Raw genomic sequence first — 14,432 nt, 5'->3', positions numbered from 1 at the left:
TCAGTCTCATGGTGTACTGGTGGGGGAAGGGGAGAATAAACGTTTTGAACAGTAAAGCTAGCAGGAAAATTCAAAATCTTGTAGGTACTAATAGTTTTTAGGTGGGTTGTGGGTAGTCTGGGTTTAGGGAGGTGTCTTTGCTGTTCTACAAGGACCTCTTCAGTCAGGTTATTTCCCACCTAATGTCTATCTGTGTGTGTGCTGCAGTTTCCTCCTTAATTTTTGAAAATTTGTTCTTGCAAGCCCCTTGAGGTACATTTGTACTGACATTTAGGGCTAAACCTGAGGGCTTCTTTCTACTTAGCAGAGCCATTAAAGCTGCTGCTTTCAGAGCCTGTGGAGCCTGCACCCTGTAGTAGGGCATGTGCAGGTGTTTTTATTATTAACTCCTTTAGCAAAACTTCTTGCCATCAGTCTTACCACTTGCTTGGAGAACAAAGTGAATTTGGGACAAGTATTAGGACAAGTATTGCTAGAGTCTTTCTGTGCTTTACATCTGCAGTAAATTTCGTAGTGTGTCCAACGGATAGACTTCATTTCCAGCCCTGTAGCAGAGTAGAGCTTGTGATCTTTATCAGAGCTGTTGCTGGGAATCAAGCTGAGGTATTTTTAATGTAGGTAGCTGGTAGGTCTGGGCTAGCGAGGTACCATGAAATTGACCCTAATGCTGTACCACACCTTATGTAAGTTGAAGCAGCCCAAGGAATGAATTTAAGTATATAGATACAAATAAAATAGATCAGGTTCTGTATTTCTCAACTTACTGCTGCTTTCCCAGGGTAAAAGCTCCTTTGGCGTATGGAGAATTAAATGCTTCCTATACTTCAAAAGTTCTTGCTATTAGGTGAGGCAATATCCCTGTGCTTTAGAAAAAGAAACGGTCTATTTTAAACAAGGAATGACTGTGTGTACATCAGTGCTTCTGAGAGCAGGAAACAGTATTTAAACTGTCTGCTATGGGAGACCCAAGTCCAGTATCATATGTTACTTTTTAAAGAGGCTGCCCAATATAAATGACTGGGGTATGTGGACTGTAATCATAATTACTTCTGGGTGTCACAGTGCTTATCATACCATTTTCTATGGCAGTTGATTTATATGGATTATGCTAGTTTGTTAGGTAAAGAGCACACTGGAATTCTGTTCATGTGATAATCCATGAAGATGGGATTGCAGAACACCTTTTCAAAACTTCCCACACTTATACAAAAAAACCCCTCTAAGAAACTACATTGCAACTGAGGATGTGAGTTTAGTTTGATTATTGATTTTTGGTGGTGTTCTTAATGGAATTGCTGTTATTTTCTGGACTGTTTTACATGGTATTATTTACATTTATTTTAAAAAGAGTGGCTCACTATATGCATGGGCATCATCTATCCTGTTGAACAGTAAATGGATTTTGCAGAAGGGAAAAATAGCATGTAATTATGTAATTTTAAACTGTTCTAGCACACATGGCTGGTCAGCCTACATTTTGTGAGTTCTTTTGCTTTATTTTTTTTCAGTCTCTGCATTCATTTTTTGAGATTGTTATGCTGTAAGTACTAGCCAGCTTCTTTAAATCCAAAGAGTGTGATTTTATTCCTATCTTCTGAATAGATGGATATTTTAAGGAAAGCTAGGTATGGAAAGTACCTGTTGAACAGAATACTTGTGTGCTATAGCCAGAGGATTTGAAAATACAGCAATGCATTTTCTTGATGCAGAAGCAAAACATAATAAAACAAGCCTACATGTCCTGAATACTTTTCTTTGTTTATCAAGCTTTTTTTTCCTGTAGTCTATTGCATATGTTGAATGCGCTTCCTTCCTATTCTAAGCTTATCCCAAGCAGCATTTGGAAGTTCATAAATATTGTTTGGAATGTATATCTTGAAAAGGGCAGTTTTGTCTTCAGGGTTGAAATACGTAAAGTTTATAATTTGGATATAAAGGCCTTTAAAATGCCTTTAATTCTTTCTCTAGCAATAGATAAAATACCTTAAAGTTATAATTCTTCTAATTTAGAAAGTCAATGAAACAAAACTGGAGCTTTGGCGTTATTATATTGATATTAACAACTGAAGTAAACCAGCATCGCTTTGGCTCAGTTTATTGTAGAAGAAGAGTCATGAAGGCCAATGCAGTGTTTGAGTTTTCCAAGAAGTTGTGTAATACTACTGTGTTTTAACTATTTTATCTTACACAACTGACTAGAATGATTTCACTAATGTCAAATGTCTGAAGTAATGTTTGAAAAACTGTTGCATACAATTAATTTTACTCTGTAACAGTCTTAGTCTTTCATTTGCCAAATAGAAAATGGATTTTGACACTGGTCTACCTTAAACATTTGCTGCAGTATCTTATTTTGTGATATCTTGGGTCAGATAGCGATGACCAATGTAATTTTTCTCCTATGGCTAAACATGTTCAGGAACCGAGGAATTTTTAGTGCTTTAATTTTGTAATCCACCACTACTTCACTAATGCTTGCCCTGCCTTCCCACAGTAAAGCCCAATTTTTGCTTGGGACAAGACCAGAGGGTATGTTTTGTATCAAATATGTCATGCTTGCAATTATTTCATCACTGCATTTTGTTTTCTTACTTTTGCTTTAGAAAGTCAGCTTCAGGGTCCCTTTTTCCTTATGCTTCCACCATACTCTAGTTTCAGCACACCATTCTTACCTATGCACATTGTGGTTTTGCTTTGTGATAGTGTGTTCCATACAGTGCCACCTGCTGTCTTCTTTCACAGAATCATCTAGGTTAGAAAAGACCTTGAAGATCACCTGTTCCAACCATTAACCTAATGATTCAGAGCTATCTTCAAGAAGAAAAAGCCACAGAACAACATGTTAGTTGAATGGTACTTTTACCTGGGAAGTTAAGCAGTGTTGTTTTCTATCTCAGTATCTAATATGCTGTGCTGGAGTAACCATGGATATCATTTGTGTGTTGGAAAGAACATGGAAGGTGATTCCAAAAGTTCCTTCAGGAGCCTCCCAGAAGTTGCTGTGGCTGATAAGATGGCAGTTTGCCAGGATTGGAGTAAAGACTGACTGAATATCTACAGTGTGACAAGGTGCTGCTAAGCTTGTCTTCACCAGTATAAATTGGCCTTATTTGCATCCAGTCAAGTGGAACAGTTCTCCTAAATGTCCCATCATCTGTTGGACATTTCCTGGGATAGTTTTCTGCTGTGTTAACAGGTTCAGGCAGCTCACAGAGATCTGGTAAGCACAGGTGTCAGTACCTGCAACTGGGTGCAAGGAGAGGGAAACTCCCCTTTGCCAGTGGCAGTGAGCTACTATATTGGCACATCTTGTACCCTGATCCGATCTCTAGTATCCATGAGTTCTCTGAGCAACAGGTCATGGGTTATTGAGGGGTGCACATCATTTAGTTTCTGCTAAAGCTCTTCTGCTGTGCTCTTAACTGTTTAAAAGTTCTGCCAGAAATAAGATTGCCATTGCTTAAGTGGTTATATGGGATGTTGGGGATCTAGAGCTGAGTCCCTTTTCTGAATCAGAAAGGCTAACTCTAGTTTTCTAATTTAAATGCGCATTTGTGGAGAGAGAGTTGAGAGGGCACACAGTCTGGTGGGGATTGAAGCGTGAAAGGTCCTGGAACAGGCCAATTTAATTCATGTCTGGAGAGCGAGGAGAGAAAAGATTTAGGATTATGTGACCTAAGAACTATCCCTTGAGAACTTCTGCTAGGTCCTTCCCAACAACTCTCACGTATCCTCTGCAATACACCTCTTTGCAACCCTGCCCGAACTGCAACTGATCAGCTCGCTTTAGTATCCTCCTTTCCCTATTCCCTTTCATGGGCAACCAGATGTTCATTTTACCTTATGCTGTTTTGTGTGGCAATGGAGCAGAAGGGGAAAGCATGGTACCTCAAGTCAGTACTTGTTATTTAATAAAGTGGCATTAGAAATTAAACTCACCACTTTTACTGTACATTAATGTAAGACAGAAGGACTGTAGCTACCAAACTGTATACTAATGTAGCCAGCTGGTCAAGGAGGTGATGTGTTTTCGAAAGGACATGCTCCTGAACATATGATAGATGAGGCAATGGTTGGTGTAGTCTGTTGTGGCAGAAGGGCATCACAGCTTCAAAGCATGTGTGTGTCTAGTATTAAGCCTAGCTCATCCTAAGAGTGTTCCCCCACCACCCCACTTTTATTGTATTTTCTTTTTTAAAAGCCCCTTTATGGTTGCTTCCAAGCATGAATTGGATTTTACTAAAGAGACAGAGGAGCACAGTGAAATAGTTTGATAGCTCAAATATAGTAAGACTAAGCAATGCTAGAAATGCCATCACGTAATGAGAAAACAAACACGTAACTTTAATTTCACATTGTACATGGCACGAATTTAATACTAATTATCAATACTGTCTTAGATGCTGAGCACTGTAGTCACTGCAGTACACTTAATCTGTTGCTGTGAGGATACCTAATAAAAAGCAAATAGCGTTTTGTTATTACATTTTTGTGTTTCTTGTGCAGTCCTTAAACATTGGTAAACATCAAGTGCAATTCTTAACAGGTTGGATTAAAATCAGTGAAAATTTGTTGGTTTCTTATTTATTTAAGACTTATTTAAAACAGTATTAAAGGTATACAATAAATATAGTGGATAACGAATTTTAAATTCTTCTTGCCATACCTATATCAGAATAAATCAGACATTGAAAGTGGTTCAAGAATGCAAAGTATCGTTAGAAAGATAAAACTCCAGTCTGTGTATTGCAGGAAAGGCTGAAGACCACTTTCTGTTGTCATCTACTTTCCTGGTCTTTGTTTATTTTGTGACATCCTATTCCCACACCAGTTACCTCTGGTGTGAGACTATGCAGTCACTTTGCAAACAGCTGGAGTTCTTTCTGCCCTCAGCTGGAGGCCACCATCCCTTCTGTTGGACTGTATTAATAGATCATGTGAGTACTCCTAATCTGCTTCAGAGAAAAATTGGGTGAAATAGTTTAGATCATCTTTAGAGTGGCTTGCTTTTTAGCTGTGATTCAAGCTAATTTGTCTGATTTGTGCCCAGAAGTGGATTAGGAGTGCTTCTGCACACCTTTTAACTAGCAAAGGTCAGTTGAAGGATGACTGCCACAGTTAAATTCGGGTGTGTAATTCAGTACGAGGCATTCTGTAGCTGTGAATCCTCCCCCTCCTTTTGCACTTTGGGTTGTATTCCTGTCTTCTTCTTTTCAGCTTTATCTGATTAGAGCATAATTAGATCTGTCTCTAGGTGTCTGCAAACCCATGGCATATTGTTTGGCTTTTTTTCTGCAGGTAGCTATATGTGTATATCTATATACATGCATACCCACAATGGAAAATTGCCTGATCCCTGCTATATGCCTGATGAATGCAGTATTTGTGTCTGTGTATGCCAGGTTACTGAAGGGTTAAACAGAATTTGAACAGACACATTTAAGTTAGATAAAACTAGGTCTTTAACATGCCCTCAATCACTGGACAGAAATTGTTTGAGTGAGTTAGACTGTCTGGTTCTGCTCTGATGATGCTTTGTATTATCCAGTCTGAAATATTAATTTTTATTTTTTCAGCATTCATTGTAGTAAAAAGTCAGTAAGTCAATATTGCAACAGATGGAGTTGAACAGGTGCACTATGAGAGGTCCAGCTTCTGGGACTAAACGTAATCCATATACGGAAGGAACAATTGAAAGAAAGCATAGTCAGAGAATTCAGGTAACTGAGACCTAGTTGCAGGAGGAAGAATAGCGGATGTATTAAGAGATATATTAAAGACCAAATACTTAAGGAATATTGCGTGAAATACTATCTTATTTTAACTTGCTAAACTGGCTTAAACTGCTCACATGCAACTACAACACTGTAGATTCTTTTAATTTCTGTGAGCTAACAAAAGACTACATTGACATAATCTGTAGAGTGATTTGATATCTAATGTCAGTTTCTGGCTGGACCTACTCTTATGTTACACTGAAGTTGAAGCAACAGGCTGTTGGTTATTGAGGGCTGAACACAGTAATTTCTGCTAAAGCTCTTTTACATACAGTGCTATAACTGTTCAAATGTTCTGCCAGAAATAAGATTGTTATTTGCTTAAACATTATATGGGTTGTTGGGGATCTAGAGCTTTTCTAAGGGTCCTGTCTTTTATTTATTAGGGTAGAAATGGTCTGCCAGGCCTTGTCCAGACTGATTCCTTAAATTTCACTTAATGGGAAGTGACTGTGAAGTTTGTTCAACTGCATTTTGAGCTAGCTAATACTTCCACAGTTGCCAGTGCATTGTAGCATATAAATTATTTATTAAGTAATGGAGATGATGACTGTGCCTCATACTCCCAAATAGTTAAAATATAATTGAAGTACCAGAAATGAATATTTTACTATTCCAGACTATTACAAAAATCAGTACTCTTTTCGGGGTACATACTAGATCTTTCTCAGGATAGCAGGTATTATGTTTGAGATAAGTTATTAATAAGAGTCCACTGTAGTTGTTTATGTGTTATAGGTTGCTTTCTTCTATAGTAGAAGACCCTGAAAAAAATAGCTTGGGAGTTAGCTGTCCTCTGTTCGCAGTCACTTCTTGTGAAGCAGTCATGTTCAGCCCATTGATATCTAGTATCACATTTCTCACAGAAAGAATATTTTGTTTCTTAAAATATATTACCCAGCTAATTGCCTTTTGCATTCCTTTCTGACAACCAGATCCTTGTGTACCAGCCTTTAACTTAGAAGGTCCTGAAGTTAAGCTGCCTCCATCATGTTAAAAACAAGTACAGCATGAATTTGTTTAATCTGGAAGAAATATCCTTCTTGAACATATTCTTGAATTCAGTGCAAAGCCTTCAGAGTTGCAAGATACAAGACTAATGCACCAGAGAGTAGCCCAGTAGCACTCAGAGAAACAGACATAATGCTATAGGGCCTTTTAAGCTTGTGGTGGTTATTATTGTATTGAGCAGAGAAGAGATGCCTCTCAATAAGATGATGATGTCAAAAGATACAGAACCAATATTTCCATCAGTATTGATGCCAGTCACTGTGTAGTACCTGCAGTCAAGTGTATGTCCAGTAGAGAAGAAAATGAGCATTTAGTTTTCCCCTGTAGGAATTTCAAATGAGTCTGTCTGTATCTTATCATTGAAACTTATTTACAATTTTGACTGTCCCAAGGAAAACGTCATTGTTGCTTGCTTCTCAGGCCTAAAATGTTAAATGTTACAAATGGCAGACTTCACTGGTGAAGTATGTCTTTTAGTATTGATAAAACTAATGCTTTTCTTAATAATTTTCCTTGAGATATGGAATAGTTCAAAAGCAAGACAGAAGAAAGTAATGAAAAACCCCAGTAGCCATCAGAAGAGGTGTCAGAAACTGTCGGCAGATACACATCCACTACAGTGATGATGGGAAGCACATCATGGCTTCAGATGTAGTATACTGTGTAATAAGGATAAGCTGTGTTTATGGAATGCTTTAAAAAGCTTGAAACTCTTTAACAAAAATTTTGAAGATGCCCTGGACTCTCTGAAGAAGTTAGAATGACTGTATATACTCCCTGTAGAATTTCATATCATTAAGCTACTGGCAGCATGCAGTTCCTGATTTTAGCACTTGCTAAGCATGACATCTTATTGTAGGCAGTGAAAATACCATGCCAAGTAGTGGCAGTAGGAATGCTGTAATCCTTCTTAAACACATTGGGGACATTCTGATATTCTTAATGGTTATTCTTTAACCATTCTGGTGTCCTTCAGCGTTTCCATTGAGCGTGGTTGAATGTTGAACCTGAAAAAAAATGTGTGTCCTTCTGGTTGTGCCATCCAGCTTTTATTTTTCTGCCTGGGCTTTCTACTGTTCTTCCTCAGCAGGGATTATTCTAATGGTATTACAAACAGGGAGTTTTGTTGCTCAGCTGGATTCCAAGAACAGAAACTTCTAACTCCTTTGACTCGGAATTTTCGTCTTTTCTGAACTTAGGGGACCACATCACTTTCTTCCATTTTATTATGTCAGCATATTAACTATCCTTTGTATAACAAAGGAGTCTTCACTACGTTCTTCTGAGTGAGTGTGTTTGTTCAGAATTAGGAAATCTGAAATCAAAAGCAGGACCATGACCAATTTTGAAGCTGAGGAAACTCAAAATGATAGTACTGCTGCCATTTCTCTTATCAAACGTGATACTTCTGGTTGACAGTCAACTTGCAGGATGTGTATTTCTCTTTTCAAGTGGCTCTACTTGCAACAAAACCCCTAAAGATCAGTTGCGCCTCTATAAATGTGGGGCACTCTTGGGAGCTTTCACTAAGTACTTGATACTAGTTGAGGCTTATATCAGAATGTAAAGAGTCATTGCATATCCATCTATTTTGAGATAAAATCATAAAGACCAAACCATCAAAAATTCCATATTCAACTCCCTGAAAGCGTCAGAATTAGGACAGTGTTAAACCCTACGTTAGCCAAAGCTTTTATTTTTTTCTTTCTGGTGGACTTGACGTAGTAATCATCTTCCAGTCAACTTTAAAGAACTGTGTACACATGTTCCATGTCCCTTGTGCAAGACTGGGTAGAATTAGTTCGTGACTCCTGGGCATTTGTTGTCCAGTGAGGTGCAGAAGCTCCTGTTTAGTGTGCAAATTGATAATATCTTCCACATAAAACTGTGGTAGGTATGCACCTAGAGAAATTCTGGAAGAAAGATTTGTGGACGCATAATTTGGACATATAATTTGGACATGTAATTTGTGGACAGAATTTGGACACATTGATTATATATAAATATTCTAATAGGAGATACTTCATGCAGTGTATCTTTCTGTTTGTATTAGATTTAAGACCCAATAAAACCATTCTGCTGACATCAGCTTAAGTTAGAAAGGAACATGAGGTTTTTCTGGAATAAAATTGCTTGATTGCTCTTCCATTTTGCAGACTTAGGTTAGTTTTGGCTTAGGTAAACAGGACCACCCTCTGTCTCGCTGGTTCTTGTAGAGCTCGGTGTAGGTTTTGTCCATTCTTACTGTGAGGTCTGTAACACCTTGTGTTTGGGCTGTGGGCAGTAGGAAAGGCTTTTTACCTGTCGTAAGTACTTTTGCCTATAGGTATTGCTGGTGCAGAAATTGTGATCTTGATTAGTTGAAACTGGTTTAAACATCCATGCAGGCTTTCCAAGATTATAAACTCAACACAAGTAAGCATTTTCATGATGAGAAATACTGCTGTAATGCATTGGATTCATTATGTGATTGATGGGGTACTGTACTTCCATTTTAAAAACCATATGCAAAACTCATTGTGGTAATTGCTTATTTGTAGATACAGACTTCAGAATAAGACTTTCAGGATGTTGTGCTTGTAGTATAATACATAGGCAAGCAGGTGTTTTAAAACTTAATATGGAATACTGTATATATGTTTCTTCATTTCAGTGGAATTTACTGAACTTTCTCATTAGATCTTCCATAAAAGTGTTGCTCTGAATAAATTCTTCCTTTGGATGCAAAGAATATGTCGGATATGGAGTCAATCTGTAACTGTCTTTTTCAAGAATCTAGACTTGCTATCTCTAATTAGATGCTGTATGGCAAAATTGATTCTGTAATCTACATTTGCATTAAAAACTGACTCCTAGAATTGCTTGGATAGCTTGTAATGTTCGCAGTTAGTTTGTATCATGTCATTTTTCTGAGTTTGCAGATGTGAAAATTTTGTGCATCTGCAGCTGAAGACTTTTGGAGAACAGAAGCCTTTATAATTGCGGGCTTAGAAAATTTTCCACAGATTCTGCTAGTAAGGAGATTACATATTCTTGGATGACTATAAAATGCCAGATAAAAAGTCTAGATGATGGGGCAATAGTAGCATGAAATGGATAGGGTTTTAGACAGTCAACGTTTTCACAGGAAGCAACACTCTGATCTTGCACTCCGTTGTAGTGGGAGGGTCAAATGAACTCCACCGCCATCAGTGTCATTTGCCTTAAATGTTGTTAAGATATGGGTGAAATATTTGCATTGCTGTATGTGTGCTCTTTTCCTATATGTGCTTACTTTCTCAGTAGACTGAATTTTATTTGAATGTTCATCTTAAAATAGTACTTTTGTTCAGAAAATACTAAACTTAGGAATGCCAAAGCCAAATAAGTCGTCTTACAAATACAGCAATGATTGTTGCTGTGAAGTGCTGAAGAATTCTTTAGCTCCTGGATAGTGATTGCTGTGACTGGCATTAGCTAATCATCTTACAGCATTACCTTGTGTCATCAAAAAAGCAGTTCATAGGGTGGAATAAAAATCAAGCCCAATAGTTTGGGTCAGTCTGCCGGTGAGCAGATAGTTAAGATTATCTATTAACAGTACATAACATATACCTGAAAACTTTACAGGCTTTATTTTGCAAGTTGCCTAGTTAAGCTTTCCAAATTAATGTTGCTGCTAAAAAAAACAATTATGCCACTGCTCAGTTGTTTTGCTGTTGCTGCTTGTGCTCTGTTCTATGCTGAAATTGAAATATGCTTTGCAAATGAGAACCATATCTTTATTAATTCATCTTCAGTTGTCTACTCAACCAACTGTAATATTAAGTATCTCCAATAGTGCCACAGAATTAACAGTACCATGCATGGAGTGCTTTTGTCATCATTAGAGCATCCCCCAAAAGGTTCAAACTACAATACTAGCCTAATTTGGTGGTTAGGAATATGAATTCTGAAATGTACAAAGAGTTAGAACTGTTCGATGATTTCTTTAAAGTTTAGCTTGGAGGAGGAGACAGTTCACACTACAGACCTGACAGAAAGAGGCAAGAAGAACAGCAGAGCATCACTTTTCCTCCTAGAATGTAAGCTAAACTAAGAAAAGTCAGTGCTTACTGGTGTTAGTCAGGTCCGTAAGATCTTCTCTGCTGAATATTAGCAAGTGTGTATCTTCTTCACAACATGAACTGAGAAGTTGAATATTCATCTCAGTCTTTCAAGCTAAGTTCTTAATTAGGCATGTACTTAATTTTGTTCTTTATTCTTCTCAGGTCTGTCTCAAATTGACTTGCTTCAAAGGCATGAGAAGAAGATGAGAGGGAATCCTGGGAGATGGGTGAACAGTTCCTGTACCTCAGAATCAGATGGGTGGGAGAGTTGGGGGTGGGAGAAAAGGGATTCCTTGGTCTGGTCCTGACACATAGTACTGCATCCTATTTAGATTTAGACACTGTAAACAGCAGCATACTCTGGTTCCTGTGTCTCAGCTAATGTCTATCCAGTCAGAAAGAAGGTTGGATAGAACCCCTAAATATCACCTATTCTTGTTGTTACTGGAGATGGAAGAACTGGGGAAGGCAGTGACACCCAAGCCTGAAATGTAACCTCTACCCAGTACTGACTGTTCTTGTCTCCATTCTGATTCCGCCCTCAGTTGCAGTCCCTAAATCGCCGGGATGTGGGCACAGGCAAAGCAGCACTTTTTCTGATATTTCACAGGGCTGTTTAACACTCCTATAAAACTTACAGATAGTTGTAGATACTGTGACAGTACTGCTGTAGAAATACAGTACCACCGTGCTGCATTTCAAACACAATTTGAAAATACCAAGATAGTAAGAAGGTTGTGTGACTATGGTTTTCAGTGCTCACTGTTCCTCAGCAGTGCTCTCCATTCTGGCCAAAAGGGAAGCAGTGTTAGGAGGTTTAGGCTTGTCCCTAAAGGAGCGATGTCATGAAGTAGGTAAGCAGTATCAGAGCACACTACTGGCATCCAATGATTACTAGACCATACTGTAGCCTGGTGCACAGTTCCTTGGCCCCACTTTGTCAGTGCCTGAAGCTGGCTTTGATACACAGCATTCCTCATCAAGCTTCTCTCTCTCTCTCTCTCTCTCTATATATATATATGTGTGTGTGTGTGTATATATGTTTATATTTACATTTTAACTTCCTTTTCTTTGCAGGTTACCTAGTGAGAGGTGAAGTGAGCACTTTTTAAAGTCAGTGAGGTGCTGTAGTTAAGCTTCTAAATGCTTTTTTGTGTGTTTGTTTCTGTGGTCAGAAGGTTATTTCTTGTTCTCACCTATAGGTCTTCTCACAGTGAAAAATTAATGCACCTATAGTATTGCTAATACTTTCTGCTGTATAGACATGTCCAGGTGTCTCTGCATGCTTTTATTTGGTGGCAAAAGAATCAATTGCTTTTTGAAAGAAGGGATTAATAGATTTGTATCTATCTAAAAGTATATTGGGACGGGAGATTAAATTCTTACCTCCTAAGTGGTAGAAGTAGAATGCTATTATGTTGCATTTCAATTTTGGGTGGCAATTCATTCTTATTAGACTTAATGGGATGATGCTGAAGCACAAGACAGTTGTTCACATCCTTCTAAAGTCCGTTATGAAGCTTTACTAGTTCGAAGCAAGAGGAGAATGTAGATATGTATTCTTCTTGTCTATTTCATTTAACTAATCTTTTAATGCTGTAAAAGTAAAGATTAGTCATACTTTTGTAGCCTCTGTGAGTTTGAGTCATGATTTAAAAATTTGAAAGTAGTCCATGTTAGTAAATATCTGTCTTGTTTCCTTTTTAAAGTTCTAGGTTAACAACATTGACTGGGTTTTCAGCGCGTTTTAAGTCCAGTCTGTAGCTGGCTGGGTTGTATGTGTCCTGTGCAATATGGAACTCCTGCTTTGTCTCATACCGTACTGCAGACACTCGGCACTAAACAAATTAGCAATAGACCTTGCTACACTAAGATAAGAGGCTAATTTTACAGGTACAGCATTTCATAAATCACATTATAGTTGACAGTTCAGAACTAGAGAATTAATTAATATTTAGAAATCTAGTCAAATGGGAATAGTTGCAGTATTAGAAACAAATGTCACATTGCTGTTTGATAAAAAGATTTCTAGGTCAGAAGGACTGATGTTTGTGTGAATTTTCTTATATAAACATGACTAATTAGTTTGAAAGTCCACAGTTTTATCAGTTAGTGTATCATATGTAACTTATTTAACACGTAAGGGAGTGTTCCTGAAAATACTGCACTATTCTGTTTGCTTATTTTTAATTTCACTTGACTGATGCTGTGATAGTTCAGTCAGTAGAAACATGCAAGTTTGCTGACATATGGACTTGAATTTCAATTCTTTTTGTTCTTTCACTGTGTAGATGAAGAAATCTGCTCATGACCTCTGTGTGGTTGTATTTCAGATATTGAACTTGTGCTGATTAAACAAGTAGGAACTTGATGGGTCTTACAGTCTTGAATGACATTAGCTTTGTTCTGTGGAAATTACTTAGTTCAAAGTAAACCTGTGATATTTTGGGAATCCTAGATATATGAAAGATTTTGGTGTAGTTTTAAAATTTGTGTTAGAAGTGATGCATGTTACTGATATAAGTGGATACTTTTATAAAAAGTATAAACAAAGTGAAGTAATATGAACAAAGTGAAAAATACACATGATCTTTTCTAGTCTTGAATACAGTCTTTGGAAGTCTTAGCTTGATCATCTAACCTGTTGTCTGTTACTCTACGCCATTTAGTCATCTGAACTTCTATTTAGCTAATGAATATAATCTTTAATACTTCTTTACTGATTTTTACATTATTTAAATCCCAATTTCAATATCTGTTAGGAGAGTTGAGTTTGTGGGTGTTGTTTGTTTTAGAAGTGGTGTTCACCCAGGCTTTTGTAAGCCTAAACTTTTTTTACAAAACTTCACAGCATCAATACTGTAGCCTTGTTTGGCTTTTGAACAGTCATGAAAGAGTTGCAGTTTGGGGTAACATGCACTGCAGTTTTTCTCACAGCAGTCTGATACCTAATTCTAAGATTTAATGGACTTTGTAATTGTTGAAAGGCCTTGCCATCTGAAGTTTGATAAGTTGGAGAAATTATGTGTCAGAAAAGTGGAAGATTAATGCCTTGATGGCAATCCATCAACATTTTTTAATGATATATGGGCAGTATGGAAGACGGAAGTGAAAGTATGCATGGGAGGGCTTATTACTGCATATTACTACATTACATTACTCCTCAGTGTTACATTATGTAGAGCTGCAGCAGATGTAGTGGATAGCTATCCTGTCTCAGACTGGGAGTCCTGTGTCGAATCTTGTATGATTTAATTCTGCTTAAGTAGTATTCTGGATATGGTAAAGAATTGGTTGATGGACTATATTTGAAAACTAGTTTTAAAAAGGACTGCAGAAAATGACAGGAGTGTTTGTCAGAGCGACAGGAAACTTTTTAATCTTTACAAGAAAAAAACTCAACCAAACTGTAACATTTCATCTGTGTATATGTACTGACTGTAGAAATGAAGAAAATAGTGTTTTGTAACTGAGAGCTTAGTAATTTACTTTAAAACTCTAGAGATTTAGAGAGGACCATTGTAGTTATATACTAAATGAGATGCTAAAGTTTAAT

General features: G+C 37.4%; 1 protein-coding gene across 1 annotated transcript in view; it reads left to right on the top strand.

Annotated features, from left to right (window-relative positions):
• Positions 1–12,750: 12,750 nt before the first annotated feature.
• Positions 12,751–14,432, top strand: part of STT3B (STT3B, catalytic subunit of the oligosaccharyltransferase complex) — a 32,513-nt gene continuing 30,831 nt past the window's right edge. Inside the window, exon 1 of the mRNA XM_026843654.1 lies at positions 12,751–12,769. The gene's annotated coding sequence lies outside the window, so the exon portion shown is untranslated. The remainder of the gene's footprint in view (positions 12,770–14,432) is intronic.

Source organism: Athene cunicularia (assembly GCF_003259725.1).
Source record: "Athene cunicularia isolate RWA chromosome 2 unlocalized genomic scaffold, athCun1 chr2_part1, whole genome shotgun sequence".
Lineage (NCBI taxonomy): Eukaryota > Metazoa > Chordata > Aves > Strigiformes > Strigidae > Athene > Athene cunicularia.
This window is presented reverse-complemented; position numbering and strand designations above follow the sequence as displayed.